Source organism: Sorex araneus, chromosome X, assembly GCF_027595985.1.
Source record: "Sorex araneus isolate mSorAra2 chromosome X, mSorAra2.pri, whole genome shotgun sequence".
Taxonomy (NCBI): Eukaryota; Metazoa; Chordata; class Mammalia; order Eulipotyphla; family Soricidae; genus Sorex; species Sorex araneus.
In genome coordinates, this window is record NC_073313.1 from 25,784,053 (window position 1) to 25,806,438 (window position 22,386).

Consider the following 22,386-nt stretch of genomic DNA (forward strand, 5'->3'; position numbering starts at 1 on the left):
AAAGGCTTGTTTCAGCCAATAACTTCTGGGGGATGGAGCTATTGTGTTAGGGAGATTATCTCTTTAATATAAGCAGGGCAGTTTTAGCTTGCCTCGCCAAAGCTTGCCTTTCTAGATGTTGACATTGTAGTAGGTTAGGGGTTCGTTCTTTATTTGCTGTCGTTAGGCTTGTGGAAATGTATCTGTTTTGGGCTTCTTATCTCTTTTTGTAACTGCTTCCAGAACTTGTCACTCTCTGTTTTAAAGGGTTCGGAGAACTAAAAATCAGGGCAGAAAGCAGGAAGCTTTTGAAAAGAGAAAGGAACAAAGAAGGATAGCAGCCGAGTTGGCCTGGCAGTTAGGGATCGGTTGACTGGACTTGCAGGGACACAGATATGACCTAGGTCTCAGTTTGCTGACTCAGCCCCCCTCGGCTTCAGCAGCTCTGTCTTGGGCTAAAGGAGGGACCAGTTTTATTCCACTCCCTTACCTAATATAGGACCTGTCCCAATACCTTTCTTATTGGAACTATGTCTTCCAGACAATTTGCTTTGATATTGTGCGGTAGCTGGTTAAAAATGAAAAAATGTAGGGAGCAAAGAGATAGTACGAGTATTTAGGGTTCCTTGCCTGTGCCCTACTGAACTTCTTTCCCTGGCACTGCATGGTGCTCCCAGGATCACCAGGATTGATCTATAGAACTGAGCAGGGTGTAGCTTCTGTGCTCTCTCCACCTGGTATCATCCCCAAAGCAAAACGAACAAAAAACCCCACCGACAAAATTTGTCTACTATTCCTGATTTGTACCAACTGTCTGATTTGTACCCACTTTCTAACGAAGGAAAATAATCCATTCCCTTCAGATATTGTTTGCTCGTTTATTTTGGGGGGGGCACTCACAGAAGTGCTCAGAGCTTACTCCTGGCTCTACCTGCACTCAGAATTCATTCCTGACAGGATTTGGGGAACTATAATGGGGCACCCGGGATGAAAGGCAGATTAATCGATTGCAAAGCAAGCACCCTACCCACTGTAGTATCTCTCCAGCCCTCCTTGGAGATTCCTTATGATAATAGTTTAGAACTACCGATGTTCTGTTTTTTTTGGCCTTGGATGCATATTGGAAACATCTGTGCAGTTCTCTAAAAGTACTGATATTACCAGAGAGGGAGAGCCCAAACAGTTGAACACATGCTTTGCATCTAGGAGTCCTGGGTTTGATCCCTGGTACTTCATGGTCCCCTGACCATCACTAGGAGCTACCTCTGAGCACAGAGCAGGAGTAGCTTTCAAGCACTGTGAGCTGTGTCCCAAAAACAAAATCAAAGTATTAGTGACCTCCAATAAGAGACCAGCAGACTTAATAGGCTGTTATTAACTGAAGGAATAGCTGAGAATTTTAATCTGGGGTACACAGATTTGCAGAATGCAAAACCATGTCCCAAAGGGAAGCTCAAGTCAGATGGTTCTTGCAGAAGAGATGGATGATGATGGTGGAGTGGGACAGTGACTGAGGTGGTCGGCAGAAGGAATCACAAGGCAAAAATGGTCAGATGGAGAGGGTCACAAAGTAAATGTAGATAAGGGTGTCTTCATCAGACCTTTCAAAGAGAGCAGTCGCCTGATTTTTGGCTTCTTGAAGTGTTGCTGGTTTCTCCTGGTCAGATCCAGTTTAAAGAGGAAAGTAAAGTAATTGTTTCTGCTTTGTCTATCTTGGGCATGTTTTTAATGTGGCTCCTATTTTAACTTCACTTGCCTTTCTGTTGATTGAAATCTTGGAAGCATCACTGGTGTGCCATGATTGACACTGTGGATCAATCAATTATTAGCTCATGCTTCCTTACATTGGGTTTCTGATCCTCCTTAGAGGGAAGGAACATTTCCTTGGAAGACTTTAGGTTATGTTTTAGCAACAGTGTCTTTTGCAGTTCTTTGAAGATTCTCATATAAAGTCCATAAGTCTCAGTAATCCTTGCAAAGTATTGAGCATCCATTATGTGAGTGGTTTTCCTAAACTTCCATCCATGCAGGGGAGACAGCATTTTACTAAACAACACTCCTATAATAAGCAACCAGATTTTAAATTAGAGAACATACCTGAATCAGACATGGTGCCTGAAGGCCATCAGCCAAGGAAATCAGAGAATAAGGCAATTTCAGCAGTAATTCCAATTTTGCTTTTGTAAATAGTTAAATAGATTGGGGGGCGGGTGGAGGAGGTTGAATGTTGGCTTGTTTTGTTGCCATTATCTAAGCACTGAATGCCTCTATTGTAAAGCAATTTTCAGCTCTGAACTGATCCCAAGGCAAGGAACCTTGAAAGAAAGTTATGACAAAGGTTTTGCAAGGTTTTATAACTAACTGTCCTATCATTTCTAAATAACATTGTAAATATTGACTTCTGTCAACCTTTAGCTGCACATTCCTACATCATGTGTCAGTGTTAAGTATTATTTTCCCCATAGCCTTTTAGGAAACAACACAGAAATCTTGTCCTGATTCTGTTCTGTAGTTTAACATTCTCAAATCAAAATTGGAGTTACAGAATTTTACGGGGAAAAATATGTACAACAAGGACAGCTTGGAGCCTAATGCTTCTTCCTACCCTTGTCTATTAGTGAATACAAATCCCTTCAATTAGAGGCAGATAACAGAACCCCAAACCTCAAGTGGGTTTTCTACAATTGGCATTTGATCCAACCACAAAGGAAATCTCTATGGATACCATTGAGAGGACTCTGTATTGATACCCTTAGCTCTCTCTGTGCCCTGGGAGATTTATTTTGGTCCTGTAATAGGAAGCAGGATGAAACGTTTTGCATATTATGAATCAGTGTTTCAAATTCAATGTTCAGTGTCAAACATACAGATAATTACTCTCGGCATCCTCTCCTGAAGGCATCATGGCAAAGACCAGAAAAACCTTAGGCTAGCCTGTGCCCTCTCAAATATCCTTACCTGAGCCACATCACTCTTGCTAGGACAGTTAACACAGCAGGTGGTTCAGAGTAATGACCTCATTTTGATGGCCCTGGAGTTGATCTCCAGCCTGCTTGTTATATTAGCAGGCTGGTGTATCCAGAGACTGAATGCAACAATAATAAGCAGACCTTACAGAAGTCTGCCTGCTCGACAGTGACAAATGAAAGTATTGCCACCTTTGGCAGAATGATGGACCTTGAAGTTTTGACTTTCAGAAGTTTGTAAAGTAGAGCTTTGTATTATGTTAAGAGGGTGATTGTCACATGAAGGAGACAATTTGGTTAAGAAGAGCTTACTTATCCTCTGTCCTCTCCCCCACCTCAATGTCTGGTCCACACTGTGCTTTCCCCACCCTTGCAGCCACAGGTATAGGCTGAGGAATTTGCTTTCTGCCTATTATTTGCACCACAACTATAGTCTCTCTGCAAATAGCAATATCCTTCCATGATAATTGAGGTCTCATTTGCAAAGACATTGAGATTTCATATTTAATATGAAGTCCTACTATGGAAACAAGATGGTGCTGATGCCGCCCGAAGCCCTCGCGCTCTCCCGAACCTGGCTCACCATCTCGCCTTTGACAATGCTCGGCTCAGCACACCAGGCATGGAACTCTACGAGTGATCCCTTCTGGAGCGCTACTCATGATTCCTGATGGATGTCACTGGCTGTTTTGCAAGATTGGGACAGAATGGTGTTGGCAGGGCACGGAGAAACTGTGGCGGTGGCCGCAGTGTTGCCGCCTGCCCCGGTCAGGCCGAGTCGCAGTGCCATTGGACATAGAGCCATGGTGGCAGTGTGTGCAGTGGCTCATCCACTGTGGGGTGCTGTCAGCCAAACACCTGCACTGACTCCTTCCTCTTGAGGGCAGATGCTGACTCCAGCATGCATACATAGGACCAAGGAGTAGCCAGACGATGACTGAGTCAGTTTGAGGCAGAACCGAGGCACGCAAGTTAGGGTTTCACATATGGGGGTGCAAACAGATGATGTGGAGTTGGGGATAAGTCAGGAGAAAGAAGGGGAGAACAGGGTATATACTTACTCAATGGGCCACACTGCCTCTGAAAAAAATCCTCAAATTTCATATTTAAACCTGGCCCTCCAGGTTATTGCAAACACATGGGAATGGGTCTCCATGTATGTGCCTGCCATAGTCCTACACATGTTAGGGAAAGATCTATTTATAATAACTCAAAAATCTGTGATTTATTTTATTTTCCTGTTCTTGTTGTTGAATGGCAGCCACAAATTACTGCCCTTTGAAGGCAGTCAGATAACATTGTCAGCCAGACTTTATTTCAGTGATATTTGTTAGTGCCCCATTGTATTTAGGCAAATCATCTTGTTTTATTTCACTCTAGGATACCAAGAGAGTAATGAGTCCCCACATCACTTTCTACAGTAACCTACTCATTTCTGAACACTGTGGAAAATAAATAAAGTTTTCAGTTACACTGTTTTAGAATTTTAGGTGAGTTGAGTTACCTGGCATTTATTGTTTGTAAGGAGTTTTAGCAACATGTAAAAGGAACCTTACTTTACCCATGATATTTTTAAAAGATGTAAGAAATGATAGCTCAGAAAATAGAGGGAGAAAACAAATGACAAAGCGGGAGGTGCCATTTAGTAAAAATGACTTAGAGACAAAGCTGTGCATTCACCTTGGATGGAAAATGCCATGAAAAATCTCACAGATAAAAACCTCAGGTCCAGCTATACATAAGCAATTATGTTGCTGACCTTCCTGTTCAGTAGTTGTTACAATGTTAGTCTCACTCAATTGAGTTTTTATTATTATTTTGTTCCTGCCCTCGACTTTTAGAGAGGGGATTTTTTTCCCTCCTCCTACCTTCGCATCAATTTTCTCCTAGTACATCTTGTTCTAGGTAAATGTTTTATGGCATTATCTTTGGGTTCTTTCACTCTAAAGTGGAAAGTATTGGAGTTGATTCATCTTCTTTGTCTTGTCAAACACTTCGCTCATCTTGACATTTGCAGAAGTCTTTGAAAATGTGCCTTCTATTAGTAGTATTCAATTGAAATTGCTCTCATAATTTTCAATTGAGTTTGAATAGAATGAGGAAAATTACCAGACTATCTGATTTTGGCATCTGTTTACTGTGTCATGCGTTGCCAACAACCTTGGATTTTTGTTCTGTTATGTTAACTGAATAAAGTAAAGCACTCTGAAAATAATATTTTACTGATTTGCCACAAACATGAATAGATAGTATATGTGGATTTGGCTTTGATTCCTGTACATCTCTGGGCTTTACATAATAGACCTGCACATCAAGTGTTTCTGGCATCTTCCTACTCTCCCTACAATTCAGCATGGACTACTTCAAAAACAGTATTTAAATTATAATAGCAGTCTAGAGAAATTTGTGTTACATATATAAAATGTCATTGCAATGTGATTTGTTTTAACAGGAAAATGGGAAAAACCTAAAAGACCATCGTTATGAAAAATGTAGTATGAAAAACTTACCATCATAGGAAAAAGATAGTATGAGATAGTTTTGCAGAAATATCATCAGTAAAGGTCTTCAGGATATTGGACAATAGTAAGATGGAACTTCCTGCACTAACATGGAGAAATGTCAAAAACATTGAGATAAAATCAAGTTTCTGAGAGGGATGCACAGAATTAATTCTGTCCCTAGACAGCTAGTTTCTCTCTTCTTCAGAAAACAGGGGAAACATTTATTTTCTCATTACTTTTCTGTTAGGTGTGGCCACAGGGACATGATTTGGATAATAAAATGTGAGCCAAAATGATGTCCAAAGCATTCAAATGGTGCTTGATGCTGTGGGACATTCTCCCCCTCCTCATGACTGTCAGTGTATGTCATGTGGAGGTGTAATGTGAGTTACCACATGGGGTACAGCAGGAATTCTGCAACAGGAATAAGTGGGAATATAGTTGTGTTGATTCAAATAAGTGTTAGAGAAACAAGAGAGTTGATTCACCAAGTTACACTGCTTAGTGATTGAAATGTTTTATCCTGGCACTTCCCAATGTCTCAGTGCCATTACTGGATAAGTTTCCAACATAGAAATGGAAGGACTTGGGTGCTTTAAGTGAGCTAATTTATTGTCTATCGCAGGTTTGTGTGAAGTGGAAAGTAGATTCAGGGAACATGTGATAGCCTCTACTATGGGGTCAGACAGTCACATATAACTGCTAGTTATTGGCAGATATATCGTTTGAAAACACTTTCATGTGGGGCGTTAATTTTAACATTTGGAAATGTCAAGAAAAAATGGCAGGCAAACATGGAGGAGCATGTTCAATTGTGTGAACGAAAGAGTAAAGAATAAAAGCAGAACGAAGGAAAACGAAGACTATTGGCATTGATGATGGAAAGAGGACTGTTAAGAGGGAGAGGTGTTCCCATTTCCTAGGTATCATTGTTTACAGCTATCAATTAAATGGTGATTTTTCTGGGATTGAAGTCATAGTTTAATGTGGTAAGCATGTGGTCTGCGTGTGGGAGGCTCAGGTTGGATCTCTGGTACTTCATAGCCCTCCCACCAGCACTGGCTAGAAGAAGACTACAAGCACTGAACTGGGAGTACCCTTCAAGCACTGCTGTAAGTGGCCCCAAATCCAAAATGCAGATGAATTGTTTTTTCTTAGAGAATTTCCCCATATTTGTATGTTGTCTCCAGAACAATTAAAATAGAATATACATATATATTATTTCTAGCATCAGGAGCATTTTCATAAACTCAGTAGGGATACAAAATAAATTAGTTACATTTTATTCCAAAGTAATGGAACCAGATATCTTTTGGACTTGTATGTTACCCAACACTACAGGTGAGTCAGGGGTCATGCACCCAATGTAATGAACATTTATGAAGTAAACTGTAGAAGGGTTTGCAACCAGTAGAATAGAGACTATAATTAGCCTCTTAGTTTAAAACAGGTTTTGATATCTAGTTTATTTGATAATGTTTTACAGACATAGTTATGAGAAAAAATATTTGAAGCGATTAACGATTGTTTAGTTATGGATAAGGAAATGTAGACCTATTTAAACTACTCTTAAGAGTTAATGGAAAAGGGTCAGAGAGAAAGTACAGACATTAAGCCTCTTTGCACATGACTGACCACAATTCTATCCCCAGCATTGCTTAGTGACTTCAAACACTGCCAGGAGTCATCCCCGAGCACAGAGTCAGGAATAGCCCCTGAGCACCATCAGGTGTGGACAAAATCTCCCTCCCTGCAAATGCATTTTTTTAAAAAAAAGAGTTACTTGGAAAAAATAACTGGTCTGAGCTGAACTAAAAGTAGCTCCTTAATACCACCTAGTGTTACCATCAAAGAGAAGAATAAGTGGACTGATAACCCAAGAATCACAGCACATATGGCTGATCAATGTATCTAAGAGAATGTTGTAGGAATTACCATGTGTGAGTGTGTCACCAAAGACAAACTGATTCGAATAAACACATCTGAGTTGAACTCTGTGCCTGCACCTTGATCCCCAGCTCTGGGAAATCCTGCTCCCTTCCATATCATGAGGGTAACTCAAACTATTCAGGAAGTGAATGAGCAGCTCTGGAGGAACTCTTCTAGCCCTAGTCAAGCCTTCAGTCCTGGGCAGCATCTTAATGTTAGTTCCTGAATCATGCCCACCTCTTTAAACTGTGCCCAGACTTTTTTTCCTTTTTGGGTCACACCCAGCAATGCACAGCGGTTATTTCTGGCTCATGCATTTAGGAATTACTCCTGGCGGTGCTCAGGGGACCATATGGGACACTGGAAATCAAAGCCGGGTCAGCATGTGCAAGGTAAACACCCTACCCGCTGTGCTGTCACTCCAGCCCCTGTGCCCAGACTTTTAATCTGCATAAATTTTATTTTTGGTTTTTAGGTCACACCTGGCGATAGTCAGGGGTTAATCCTGGCTCTTCATTTAGGAAATACTGCTGGCAGTGCCAGGGCTGCTGTATGGTATGCAGGGGATCAAACCCACGTTGGACATGTGCAAGGCAATTGTCCTATGTTCAGTACTATTGCTCTTGCCCCAAATTTTAGAGTTTTCTTCTTTTCGGGGGGAGGTGGGCCCATTTATCCAGTGGTGTTGGTCAGTTGCATGCAAGGCAAATGCACTTCCTGCTGAACTATCTTTCTGGACCCTCTACAGAATAAAACACTAAAGTATGTTGATTCTTTTTAAGTCTTTAAATACTGTTTCATTAGCTTGCTGTATCATAAGGCTTATGGAGTTCAAGCATTCATAACACCTCCATATTTGCAATATACCAAAGTATTAGCACCATCCCATCATCAAAAGTAGCCCTTTACCAACGTCTCATACAGACCCTATCTCTCTTTCCCTTCAGAAACCACCATAATTTTCATAGTTTTAAAGGTTTTGTTTTTGCCAGTTCACTTACTTCAGTTGTGTGTGAGAAAATTCAGTAATTGTTATGATATCTTATTTGTTTGATAGGGGGGATGCGGTCACAGCTGGATGTACTCAGGGGATCATGGGGTACTGGGGATCAGACCCAGGGCCCCTAATTTTGAAACATGCACTCTAGCTCTTGGAGCCAACTTGTAGCCCCCCAAGTTTATTGTTTTCAACACCTACATTTTAGAATTTTTTTTATATAATAATATGAAACTATTACAGGATTTGATATTGGGAAGTAGAGTGCTTCCATCACAAAACCCTAATGTGTGTGTGTGGTTTTGGAATTAGGCAAGGGTGGGAGATGGATTTGTGGGAGGTAAATAAAATCCAGACCTGAGAGTAAAAGCACTTGAGAACTGATCCTCTAGCCCCAAGGCAAGTCTCCAGACACCGCAGTTCTTCCTGACAACCTGATTGCAACCTCACAAAGAGACACAAACCAGGATCTTCCCACAGAATCTGTGTGTGATAATAGTTGTTTGTAACAGTACTGAGAACTCAACATGAGGAACGACGTGGCTCCAGAACTGCGCAGGAGGAAGACAGCAGTGTGGAACGCCTTCAAGAGTGTCAAATAAGTTGTTAAGAGGACTAAGAATCAGGGATGCTGTTTCGTTTGCCAAGGTGTCAAAAATCAGATAGGCCAGACACGTAATGCGACTTAGCGACAACCACTGGACTAGAGCTGTTACCGACTGGATTCCATGGGATGTCAAAAGACCGTGTGGCAGCCCACCTATGAGATGGTCAGGCTTCTTCATCAAAATCCTGAATGAATGGTTTGAGGCTTTTCATGTTCCTGGAGTGAGCAGATACCACTGGGCTACAGTAGCACGTGACAGGGACAAATGGAGACATTACTGGCACCTGCTTGAGCAAATTGAAGATCAATGGGATGACAAGTGATACAAGTAGTTGTTTTCAATGGCAAAGTGTTGAGGTGTTTTGTTATGTAAAATGGGTGACCAATCTGTACAGTTAGAATTTAAATCTAAGGTATGCAAATGTAAACTGATACCTAGACACCCCAGGTGTTTCTCCAATATCTGTGAATTACTGCTGTTTACGTGGTTTTTTAATTTGCCACACAGCTGCTTATATTGTGCGCAGGTTTGTACAATTTTGTCTTATTTCCAGGGCTTAGTTTAAGGATTATCAAAGTTTATGCTCTGATTTGTGGCATGAGAGTCAGTCTACAAAAGCTGGCCTCTGTTTAAGATACCTATTCTGTTTTCAAAATGTTTTCTGTAATGATTCCTTTTCTTTCTCATCAGATTTGAAGCAGAGAACTAAAGTTAAAAAATACTACCCTGAGTGCAGGAGGTAGGGCACTTGCCTTGCATGCTACTGACCTGAATTCTATCCCTGGCACCACATAGGGTTCCCTGTGTTCACCAGGAGTAATTCCTGAGCGCCAGGAGTAAACCTGAGCAGCACCGGGTGTGACCCAAATCCCAGCCTCCCCCACAATAATACCAAACCTGCCTCTTTATTCTTTTAACTTGGTGCTTGAGGCACACGTAACAGTGCTCAGGAGCTCCTCCTCCTTTGGTGACTGTGGTAGCTTTGAGCAGTGTCAGCAGTGCTCAGGGTACCATGTGGAAAAGGGGATCTAATCTGGGGCCCCTTCATCTACAGCACACTTCTAGCGCTTTGAACTGTCTACCCAGGCTCCTCTCTATTTATAAAAATGGGTGTTCCTTTATTAATCTCAAGTCCCTTTGCTTTCTTAAATGTCAGAAAATGATGATGTAAAATGGGGTGTTTCTTTTCAAGCAAATAAATTGAATTTAATTCTTTATCTCAATCAGTGACTATATTTCTGATTTAAAAAAATCTTTGCCATGAAAGAGAATTTTTCCTTTGGCCTTTCAGGGTCAAAATTTTTGTAGGTATGGTAATATTCTAGAATATCAGGAGCAAGTAAAATTTTTTCTGTGAAGGACCACATAATAGATATTTCCGGCCAGACAATGTTGTTACAAGAACTCAGCCTTGCTTGTTATAGTGCAACAGCAGCTAAAGACAATATGTAAACAAATAACTGTGTACTAATGAAACCTTATTTATAAAAACAGGCAGACTGGATTTTACTATAAGCTGTAGTTTGACCACCTCATAATTTAACAAAATGTAAATGCAAAGTTAATATTCCTTTCCACTAGATTTGTTTATTTTAAGAGCTGTTTTCTATACATCCCATGATATATAGTCTTTAGGGATACTCTGTCTATTGTCATGTACAAAACGATCAAAGTTTACAAGCTATATTTTAAGTAGAAGGGAAAGTTTTAGATATGGAATAGATACAACAAATCTAGATAGTTAATGAGCAAGGAAGTTCCTTTGCATCCTAGTACTTCTCATTCAACTAAAAAGCCTCTTTAACAAATGGTGCTGGCAAGACTGGGCAGCTAAATGCAAGGGAAAAAAATGGCCTCAGACCTCTAGCTAACACCATGCACAAAAGTCAAATCAAAGTGTATTAAAGACCTCAATATCAGACCAGAATCCATAAGGTACATCGAAGAAAATGTCGGCAAAACCCTCCATGACATCAAAGCTAAAGGTGTCTTCAAAGATGAAATGCCACTGACCAAGCAAGTGGAAACAGAGACCAACACATGGGACTTAAGTTAAGAAGCTTCTGTACCTCAAAAGAAACAGTGACCAGAATACAAAGACAGTCTACAGAATTGGAAAGAATATTCACCCAATACCTTTTTGATAAAAGGTTAATAACAAGGATATATAAGGCACTGGTTGCACTCTACAAGAAGAAAACATTCAATCCCATCAGAAAATGGGGCAATGAAATGAATAGAAACTTTCTCAAAGAAGAAATCCAAATGGCCAAAAGGCACATGAAAAAATGCTCATCACTAATTATCAGGGAGATGCACATCAAAACAACCATGAGATACCACCTCACACCACAGAGACTAGCACACATCCAAAAGAACAAAAGCAACTGGTGTTGGCACGGATGTGGAGAGAAGGAGACTCTCCTTCACTGCTGGTGCAAATGCTGACCAGTTCTGCCCTTTTGGAAAACAATATGGACGTTTCTCAAAAAATTAAAGATGAGCTCCTATTTGACCCAACTCACGGGATGTGCACTCACGGGAGTGTTGGCTCATGGGAGTGTTTGCTCATGGGAGTGTGCACTAAGGGAGTGTGCACTTTCGGGAGTGTTTGCTCACGGGAGTGTGCACTGCCGAGCTCCTGCCTGGCTCCTGCTCCTTTGAGCAACGCCCTGCTGACCCCCAGCCTCTCTCCCGCTATCTTCCCTTTGCTTTAGGCCTTCCGCTAAGAGGCTCAGGTCTCAACCCCACCCGATAAACAATTCTGAGGCCTGTCTGCGTCTCCCGCACAGAGAGGTGACCTGAGAGCCCTGTTTCTGAGGGTCCCACTGAGGGCTGAGCAGTGACCACACACTGGGCCTGGGAAACAGCCCATGAGAGATCACTTGCCTTGCCTGTGTGGGGCCTCCTGGGTTCAATTCCTGGTCTTCTCCATCCAGAGAGAGACTTAAAAGCAAGCTCTCAGAAGAGAGTGATGCAGAAATTCTCTTGCCCGCACACCTGCTTATCTTCCCCAGGGCCCCTCGGAGGTGATGGGCTCCAGCTTCCCTCCCCACCCCGAGCAGAGCTCCCGGCGGCCAAAGACCACCAGAACCTAGCTACAGCCATGCTAGAGGCCCCTCTCCACACGTTCGGACAGGCCTCATGCATGAAGGTACCGGCAGAGGAACCCAGGTGTGTGTAATTCCATCAACAGCCAACATCCAGAGACTTAAAAGCAAGCTCCCAGATGATATCTTTAGCCTACTTCTCCCTCTGGGAAGAACTGGCAACCTTCTGGGAATTTCCTACCCACATGGGACAGCCTTGCAAGCTTCCCATGGTGTATTCATATGCAAAATTCAGTAACAAGCTGGATCTCATTCCCCTGACCCTGAAAGAGCCTCCAGTGTGACATCGTTGGGAGGATCTAGTTGAGATAGACTTCTAAGATCTCAGGGAAAGGACGAAATGAGATGTTACTGAGCCCGCCCGAGAAATAGGTGATTAACGGTATTTCATGATTCGTGATTCGTGATTTGACCCAACAATACTACTTATAGGAATATATCCCGGAGATGCAAAAAAAATCCAGTAGAAATGATATCTGCACTTGTATGTTTATTGCAACACTGTTTACAATAGCCAGAATCTGGAAAAAACCCGAGTGCCCAAGAACAGATGACTGGTTAAAGAATCTTTGGTACATCTACACAATGGCATACCATGCAGCTGTTAGAAAAGATGAAGTCATGAACTTTGCATAGAAGTGGATTGACATGGAGAGTATGGTGCTAAGTGAAATGAGTCAGAAAGAGAGGGACAGACAGAGAGGGACTGCCTCATTTGTGGAATATAAAGTAGCATAATGGGAGACAAACACCCAAGGATAGTAGAGATAAGTACCAGGAGGATTGCTCCATGGCTTGAAAGCCGACTTCACATGCTGGGGGAAAAGGCAGCTAAGATAGAGAAAAGACCACCGAGTAAAGGATGCTTGGAGGGCTCGCTCAGCATGGAAGATGTGTGCTGAAAGTAGACTATAGACTGAACATTATGGCCACTTATGGTATTGCAAACCAAAACACGCAAAAGGAGAGAGAGAGTAAAAGGGAATGTGCCTGCTACAGAGGCAGGGGGTATGGGGTGGGAGTGGTGGGAGGGATACTGGGAACATTGGTGGTGGAGAACGGGCACTGGTGAAGGAATGGGTACTCAATAATAGTCTGACTGAAATGTAAGCATGAATGTTTGTAAGTCTGTAACTGTACCTCAAAGTGATTCATTAAAAAATTTTAAAAAAATAAAAGCAATTTTCAATGACCCGGAATTTTCAGGCATTTAAATTATATTGTGAGTCAAGTTTTACCTTTCTCTACACCCAGTAGGCTGAAGCTGATGATTGTTTTGCTCATTGACTAAACTCTATGTTGGTTGAAAAAATGTACCAAACACCTGAAAATATAATCCTTGTATTTATGTACAACTTTGAAGTTTACAAAGTGATCTTGTATAGGTTATTTACTTCTCAAAAATGTAGAGAAGAAAAAGAAAAATCAGAAACATGGAGACACTATATTTTTACATCTATCTTCCCCCAATATAGGGTGACAGATTTGTATAAGCTAATAGAAATAGAAAAATAATAGAAATTCCCTATTTAATGTTTTTAATCTGAGAGAATTTTTAGTAACTGTTGTTTTCTGGCTCAAAAGCAAAAGAACAAGCTTTGCTTAGGGCAGAGCCAACAAATCTCCGACCTGTCACTCTTGCAAGTCACTCTGATCTAAGTAGGATTCAACTTCTGACCTGTGAAAAAGAGGTCTTGAGGTTTCTGATGAAAGCTATTTTCAGTGACATCCAATCTAGGAGCAGCCGAAACAAGTCCAACCAGATGATTGGGAAAAAATGTACAAAGCTACCCACCAATAAATGGGTAAACAAATGATAGGTATCAGGGGGGTTCTAAGTTGCTTAGTCATGGAAGACCACCGCCAAGAACTTATTTCATATGTATAATAGCTATAAATCCACAAATGTTTCTGTTGAAACTTGGTGTTTTTCCTTCTAGTAATTAAAAAGTTCACATATATGATGAAACATGCATGTATCTGCCTCATACAAAATGAAGATTTGAAGTATGATAGAGAAATTAAAAAATAAAATCCAGTATGAAAGTGTTTGCACCTGTAGAGAAAGGTATACCAATACTTCTTTTTGAAATACTTGTATGAATCTGGAGTGTTACAACAAATCTTGATGCCTTTTCCTGCATCTGTAGCAGTGGCAAGATTAGAGTGATGATGCGTTCTTAGAATTGGGCTCCCATATCCACAGGCCAGGAAATGGAAATATGGAAAAGAATTATCCTTAAGCTTTGAATTACTGTAAGAATTTGAAGGGAGCTCAAGGCCCTTTGCTTTCTTAAATGTCAGAAAATGATGGTGTGAAATTGGTTATTTCCTTTAAAACAGATAAATTGAATCATTCCTAATTACTGGGTTATCCTGTTAAGAAAGGTCAGCATGCTTTTTAAGGACAAGCATTCAACAGAGGTGAAAACAAAAAGAAGTCCCTCTGCAAAGCTAGCAGTAAGAAAAGGAAATGATGGGAGTTGAACTGTTTTGCTGGTGTTCCCATGCAGATCCAAGCAAAGGTAAGAAAGATGAACCAAAGAATCAATTGGGTGCTTTTTGGGAAAACTGTAATAAATGGGAATAAGAGGTGATGAAGTGGGGCCTACTATTCCCAAGGGAATAGTTTCAAAAATTTTTAAAATTAATTCAGATATAGTTTAGTGAACTGTTTTCTATGCAAAACAATTATATTTGTTAAAGATTACTGCAAATGTGTTAACTCTTTTCCCGGGCATTATAAGGGCATGTGCTCACATTTATTTATATCACTAATAATAACTTCTATTGGTCACATACTATGTGGCAGGTAAATTGATCTGTATGTGTTAATTTATGGGCTGGAGCGATAGCATAGCGCTTGGGCATTCGCCTTTCACATGGTCGACCCGTGTTTGATTCCTCCGCCCCTCTCGGAGAGCCCAGAAAGCTACCGAGAGTATCGAGCCCACGCGGTAGAGCCTGGCAAGCTACCCATGCATATTGGATATGCCAAAAATAGTAACAAATAAGTCTCTCAATGAGAGACGTTACTGGTGCCCGCTCGAACAAATCGATGAGCAACGGGATGAGAGTGACAGTGTTAATTTATAGTATAATCACAATTTGTCTCATGCACCTTTATTGTTCTGGAAAACTGAGGAGCAGGGAGGTGAGATAATGTCCCCAAAGCTATTTTTAAAATGAGGGATCCTGGCTCCAGGGACTTCATCTTTGACTGATAACTTAAACTTTATTTTGGCTATTTGGTAGTTGTAGTTTTCTTTGTAAAGTACAGAATTGTTTACTTCAACATTTTTTCACAATGGCAGAGCAGGGGCTAGAAGAGACTGCCCAAATTTGAAGCTGAGCTTTGCATGCCAGAGGTCTAGGAACCAGCATTGCTTGGTTCCCCCAAGCACCGTCTGGAATGACTTTTAAACACTAAGCATCACTGGCTGTGGCCCCAAACCAATAAAATAAGTTCAAGTTTCAGAGTGAACATACATTTTATCCTTTGTTCATTGAAATCCCAATGAACTAAAGGTGAAGAGATGAAAACAAGATGCAAGCCCAAGGGCATGTTATAGCACCTAGAGGAATAAGAGTATAGAATGAGAATATAGCAAATGTCCGTAGGATGTAATGCAGGATGATTGCTAATTGACTTGCTATGTCTGAGAGCTGAAATGAATCCTTTCTGGACACAGGGGCTATTGAGAAATAATTATGTGCTGGACTCCCAAAGGTCTCAGATATGGGTAACACCTCTAAAAATGAAGGGTGAAGAAGAGAACTGTATGTGGTTCAGTTTGAGAAATAGTTAGAATCCATTTGTGCTATTTCTACTATGAGACAATTCTAGGATTTTGTTCTCAGAAGTACAAGAGAAGGCCCCTGTTTTTCTCAACAGGAGTTTGGTTATACTTTCTAGTCCTCCATTTAATTATAAGAGAAACTCACAGTTTCTTAACAGAACAACCAAACTGATCTTGAGAAAATGACTTCTCATCAGCGGGGAGAAAGAATTGAAACATTTTTGACAGTATACAAGGTTCAAAGTAATTTGCTCATTCCCCTACTCCAGAATTTCCTTCTCACTGACTCTACTTATTTTTTAATTTTGGGTCCACACCTGGTGAAGCTCAGGGTCTACACCTGACTCAGTCCTGAAGGATCATTCCTGGCTTTTCTCAGGGGACCAGGTGGTGCTGGGAATTGAACCCAGGCATCCTGCATGCAAAACTTGTGCTGCAGCCTGTTGAGCCATCTCTGGGCTCCTACATTACCTTTCTTTCATTCCATTCTCATCATATTGGACTTTCTCTTGCTCATAAAACCAATCATTTCTGGGACCTTGACTCCATCTCAGTCTCTTTTCCATACCTGGGATTCGCATCCTTCAAAGACAGTAACCCTCAATTCTGCAATCAAATTTGACCTTTGTAATGAAATATTTCTTGGCAAATATTTTTAGTTACAACCTTTCCCAGCCCTCCCTATCCATTTTCTCACTTTTTAATTTAGCATCGGATTTTAGCCCTCCCCCACTTGCCTTAGTTTCCCAAGGCAAATAGCAAAAGTTACTTTATTGCTTGTATGGTTTCCTGTGCCTTGTTATTATCTGTTTGTTTGCCTAGGATAATAGAATTTGAAATAATAGAATGTTCAGCTGTTGAGGGCAGGGAGAATTATATCTGTTTTGTTCATCTCCTGTATTCTGAGCACCTAAATAAGTGCCTGCTATAGTACTTGGTCAATAATTGTTGATACATTAATGAAAAGATTCTATGATAAATGGGAAAATCTCTAGGAAAGTGAGGTAAAAGAAGTAAAGAAAATTAGGAGATAAATCATAAGAAAATTTGGGGTCTAACCAAGTTTATTATCTAAACAATAAGACAGCAGAAAGGAAAAATGGAAAATATAGAGGAAGCTATATATTAGATCAGTAAGTAAAAAAAGCCCCAGGCAAATATTTTCAGTTTGAAATAGCTCACTTAGCATTTAGGTCAATGGTGGAGTGAAATGGGATTCACATCAAAGAACAATATTGGGTCATTTCAGAATGCATGAGGAAAAGAGAAAATTCTATTAATATATAAGGAGACAAAAGCAAATTACTAACAAAGGACCAATAGTTGAAACTTCTTCAGTTTTCACCATTAGTATTTGAAGCCAGAAGTCATGACTTCAAAATTCGGTGGGACATATATATATATATATATATATATATATATATATATATATATATATATGTCAATTACATTTGAGTCTGAGAAATTTCCTGAAAAGGAAAAAAATTTCCTGAAAAGGAAAAAATTTCCTGAAAAGGAAATTTTCAGATAGTATGAGCCCCGGAATATTTATTTCTTACAGGTCATTTCCCAGAAAATTGCCAGATAAGAAATTATGATAGGAAAAAACATAGAGAGTTGAATATATATGTAGATATATGTTAACAGACAGACAGACACTGTCATCCCGTTGCTCATTGATTTGTTCGAGCGGGCACCAGTTACATCTCTCATTGTGAGACTTATTGTTACTGTTTTTGGCATATCCAATATGCCACGGGTAGCTTGCCAGGCTCTGCGTGTGGGCGCAACACTCTCGGTAGTTTGCCAGGCTCTCCGAGAGGGGCAGAGGAATTGAACATGGGTCGGCCACGTGAAAGGCGAACGCCCTACCGCTGTGCTATCGCTACAGCTCAGATATATAATATATATGTATATATATTATATATAAAATTTGGAAAATGAGAACTAGCACAAGGAAATTTTCAGGTCTGGCCTTGTGGAATGCCTAGGCTTCAAGAGTCACTAGTCTAGTTTGAAGAAGGACTGAAGCTTCATGTGATAGATCTCTGAGCAAATTGAAAAAGAGATGACATGTCTGACCATATGAAAAGTTTTATACAACCAAGGCTGAGTTTTTGGGATGAATTGTGAGTCAATACATAGAAATTGATGAAAAGGAACAGTACAGTTATTTCAGGGAGAGATAAGTTTGTATAAGAAAGAAAGGTAACCATAATGTAGCCTATGATTCAATTGTGAACATACTTTACAAGTAAAAATGGTACAAACACTGATTATTTATGTAACCAAAATCATATTATAGAAGTGTTATTATGATTGATTATTGGAGAAGGTAGAGTGCCAATGAAATAAATCCTTAGCTTTCATAGGGAGATATCAGTAAGCAATGCTATAGAGAAAGAAATACCTGGAAATATCAAGATCATAATTTTTACATCATGAAGTTCCCTGTCCCCCACAAAGTTCACTTGCAATTTCTGAATATTCTTATCTTTGTGACCTATGAAATGTAGGAGTACAAATTATTATTTCTTTATAGTAAGATTTACAGGGCTTTTTGATCCCTTGAACTATTTGATGAGCAATTGGAATAAGTATGAAGACAACATAAAAAATTAATAACTGTAAGAGAAAACTAGGTCTGTTAAGTATCAATACTTTATAAATTATTGATTTTTTGCTGGTATTTGACATGTTGCAAGACCTCTTCCTACTCCCAGTAAGCTATTCAGGCCCATGTCACCATCATCTCAGAAGGGTTGGTGAATTTAGAGATGTTTAGCAGAGTTTCCTACCTTTTCCTAATTATTCTCTAGGGACAACTCAGTTTAAAAGGAAGCAATTCAAATGCTTAGATCTTAGTTATCTTTCTCTTTGACTCAAAGGCAAGAAGCCTTCTTGCTATCATTCTCTATTTTAATCTTTTGGAAGAACAACTACTTTAAAACACTGAAATGTTTTAAAGCAAACACTGAAAAAATGTTGGGAGGCTTAGTGGGTGATAAATATTTATAAAAGGTTGGGAAGGAATGGAGACATTTAAGTGCGTATATTTTATAAGCCATTGTACCATAATGAATTTTATTTTACTTGAGCAATGTAGGAGTTCTGTCTTTCAAGTAGCTATAAGTGTACTCATTGTATAAATCACTAGGCTCTAATGATCATAACAATTTTTAGACTTTGGGTAGAATATATAATACAAATATCACCAGTGCTATTGACTGCATAAAAGTGTCATGGTTAACATTCAATTGTGGCTTAATTTTTTCTTTAAATTTGCCAACATTTATATAAATTCATTTTCTTTTTGTCAGCTGAATTTAAAATGAAGCTAGTACAAATTCTTTGTTTAAAATATGTTATTAAAATATCCTTCTTGTGCAGGTCTGAGTTATCTTTCAAGAGCCCAAATGAGTTTTGGGAATGAACTATAATTAAGACATAACTGAAATTTTATGGAAATAATTTCAAGGCATTTTACTACATTCATTCTGGATTATTACCATTAATTCCCCCAAGCCAATTGGACTATGACATGAAGCATGTTTTTTAGAAGCCTGTACATTCTTTTGTTATAGTAAGTTTGGGGATAGTGTTATATTTACAAATTTAGTTTTAACTGCCTCTTAATCTAGCTGCAATGTTGAATTCGTAATTAGAAAAAACTTTCAGCTTGTTAATTTTCAACACTAACATGTTATCCTGAATTTAATATTTAAACTCCATATACTTGATTTAGTTTACAAATTAGGATATCTTAAAGGGTAAGACATAGAAGATTAACAAACTCTAACTGAAGAAATCAAAAGAAGTAAATAATTCCAGGTTCCAGAAGTGAATAACCTCACTTTTATAAGTTAGTAATGTATTAACATGGGGAAAAAGTTTTTCAAAGCTAACAAAAAACAGCATGTATGCTAATTTTTATTTATCTGACAACCAAATTCCTACACATTAATCTATGGAGATAAAATAGTTCCCAAAGCATAATTGAATCCACTGTACCTGGGGCAAAAAAAGTAGCAAGCAGAAATTTTTGTTTCTTTTGGGGTTACACTGGGGGTGCTCAGGGATTATTCCTGGCTCTCTGCTCAGAGATCACTCCTGGTACAGCTTGGAGGACCATAGAGGTGCTGAGATTGAACCTGGGTGGCTGATTATACCCAAATACTAACCCAATGGATGTGAGGATAAAGGCCCCTCATTCATTGCTTGTGGTGGTAACTGGTCCAATCTTTTGGGAAAACAGTAGAGACATTAATCAAAAAATTAGGACTCAAGATTCCTTATAACCTTAGTAACTCCATTTCTTGGTACCTATCCCAGGAGCAAAAAGCATCAGTTCAGAAGACATTTTTACTCCCTATGTTCATTAGAATATTGTCTACAATAGCCAATATTTTTGTTCTTTGTGATGTGTTCCAGTCTCACTGGTGGGAGATGATATCTCATTGTTTTGATTTGCATTTCTCTCATGATAAGTAATGCAGAACATTTTTTTCATATGCCTTATGACCATCTGTATGTCTTCCTTGAGGAAGTTTCTGTTCATTTTTCCTGTTTTTTTTATGAGATTGTTTTTTCCCTGTAAAGTCTACCAATGCTTTATAGCTTTTGGATATTAATCCTTTATTTGTAAAGTTGTGGGGTGACACCAAACCCCATTCCATTCGAGGGGTTGTCTTTTTATTCTAGTCCTTGTTTCTTTTGTGTTTCCGAAACTTCTTAGTTTGATGTAGTCCTTTTTGTTTGTCTTTGCTTCTGTTTGTTTAGCCAGTGGGGTTGAATTGTTGAAGATGCCTCTTGCTTTCATGTCATGGAGTGTGTCCCTATGTTTTTCTTGATATAAGTTATAGATTGGGCCGGAGCGATAGCACAGAGGTTGGGCATTTCCCTTTCAAGCGGCCGACCCGAGTCCGATTCCTCCACCCCTCTCGGAGAGCCCGGCAAGGTACCGAGAGTATGGAGCCCGAGCGGCAGAGCCTGGCAAGCGACCCGTGTGTGTTGGATATGCCAAAAACAGTAACAATAAATCTCTCAATGAGAGATGTTACTGGTGCCCGCTCGAACAAATCAATGAGCAACGGGATGACAGTGACAGTGTAGTTATAGATTCAGGTCTGATATAGAAGTGTCTAGTCCATTTTCATTTGACTTTTGTGCATGATGTTAGGTGGGGAATCTGCCTTCAAATTTTTGCATGTGACTGACTTGTTATCCCCAAACTCTTTGTTGCTCCACTTCATACTTTCTACTTTATCAAAGAGTATAATCTTGCATATAGTTGAGTATCTGATTATGGAATCTTGATTTGATTCCATTGGTCTGAGGGACTGTCCTTACACTCTTTTGATAACTATAGCTTTATAGTACAGTTTGAAGTTGGGGAAAGAGAAGCCTCTCATCTTCTTTTATCCCTAGGATTGCTTTGGCTATTTGGAGGTTAATTTATTTTTCCATATGAATTTCAGGAGTGTTTGATATTTGTATTTTTAAAATGTCATGGGCAAGGCTGAAGTGATAGTACAGCAGATAGGGTACTTGCCTTGCACATGGCCTGCCAGGGTTTAATCCCTAGCATCCCATATGGTCCCTCAAGCACCTTCAGGAATGATTTCTGAGTGCAGAGCCAGGATTAACCCCTGATCATCGAGGGTCTAACTCCAAAACTTTTTTTAAAACATCATGGGCATTTTTATTAGGACTACATTAAATCTGTATAGTGCTTTCAGCAAAATTGTCATTTTGACAATATTGTTCCTTCCCATCCATGATCAGGGAGTGTGTTTCCAATTCCTCATGTCCTCTTTTATGTCTTTTAGTAGTGATTTCTAGTTTTCTCTGTATAAATCTTTCACCAATCTATTTTGTTAAGCAGATTCCCAAGTAATTTATTTACTTTCAAAATTTGTCTTTTTATGTCTTTTTTGTATCTTTTAATGTATTTTCCTTAGTGTTCATTCATACAGACTAGAAGTTTAAGTGTAAATATTTGAATCATATGGAGGCTGCCAACCAAAGTCTTTGAGACTAATACTTGAACTCTATACATGTTTGAGAAAATGTTCTTCCAACTGCACTCCCTAAGTTCATGTCTACTTAGAATCTAAAAGCATGATTTATTTTGAAGTTGAGTACTTAAAGATATTGCCACTGGGGCCGGAGCGATAGCACAGCGGGTAGGGCGTTTGCCTTGCACGCGGCCGACCCGGGTTCGATCCCCGGCATCCCATATGGTCCCCCAAGCACTGCCAGGAGTAATTCCTGAGTGCAAAGCCAGGAGTAACCCCTGAGCATTGCTGGGTGTGACCCAAAAAGCAAAACAAAAAAAGATATTGTCACTGTCACTGTCATCCCATTGCTCATCGATTTGCTCAAGCAGGCACCAGTAACGTCCCCATTGTGAGACTTGTTACTGTTTTTGGCATATTGAATACGCCATGGGTAGCCTGCCAGGCTCTGCGTGCGGGCTGGATAGTCTCGGTAG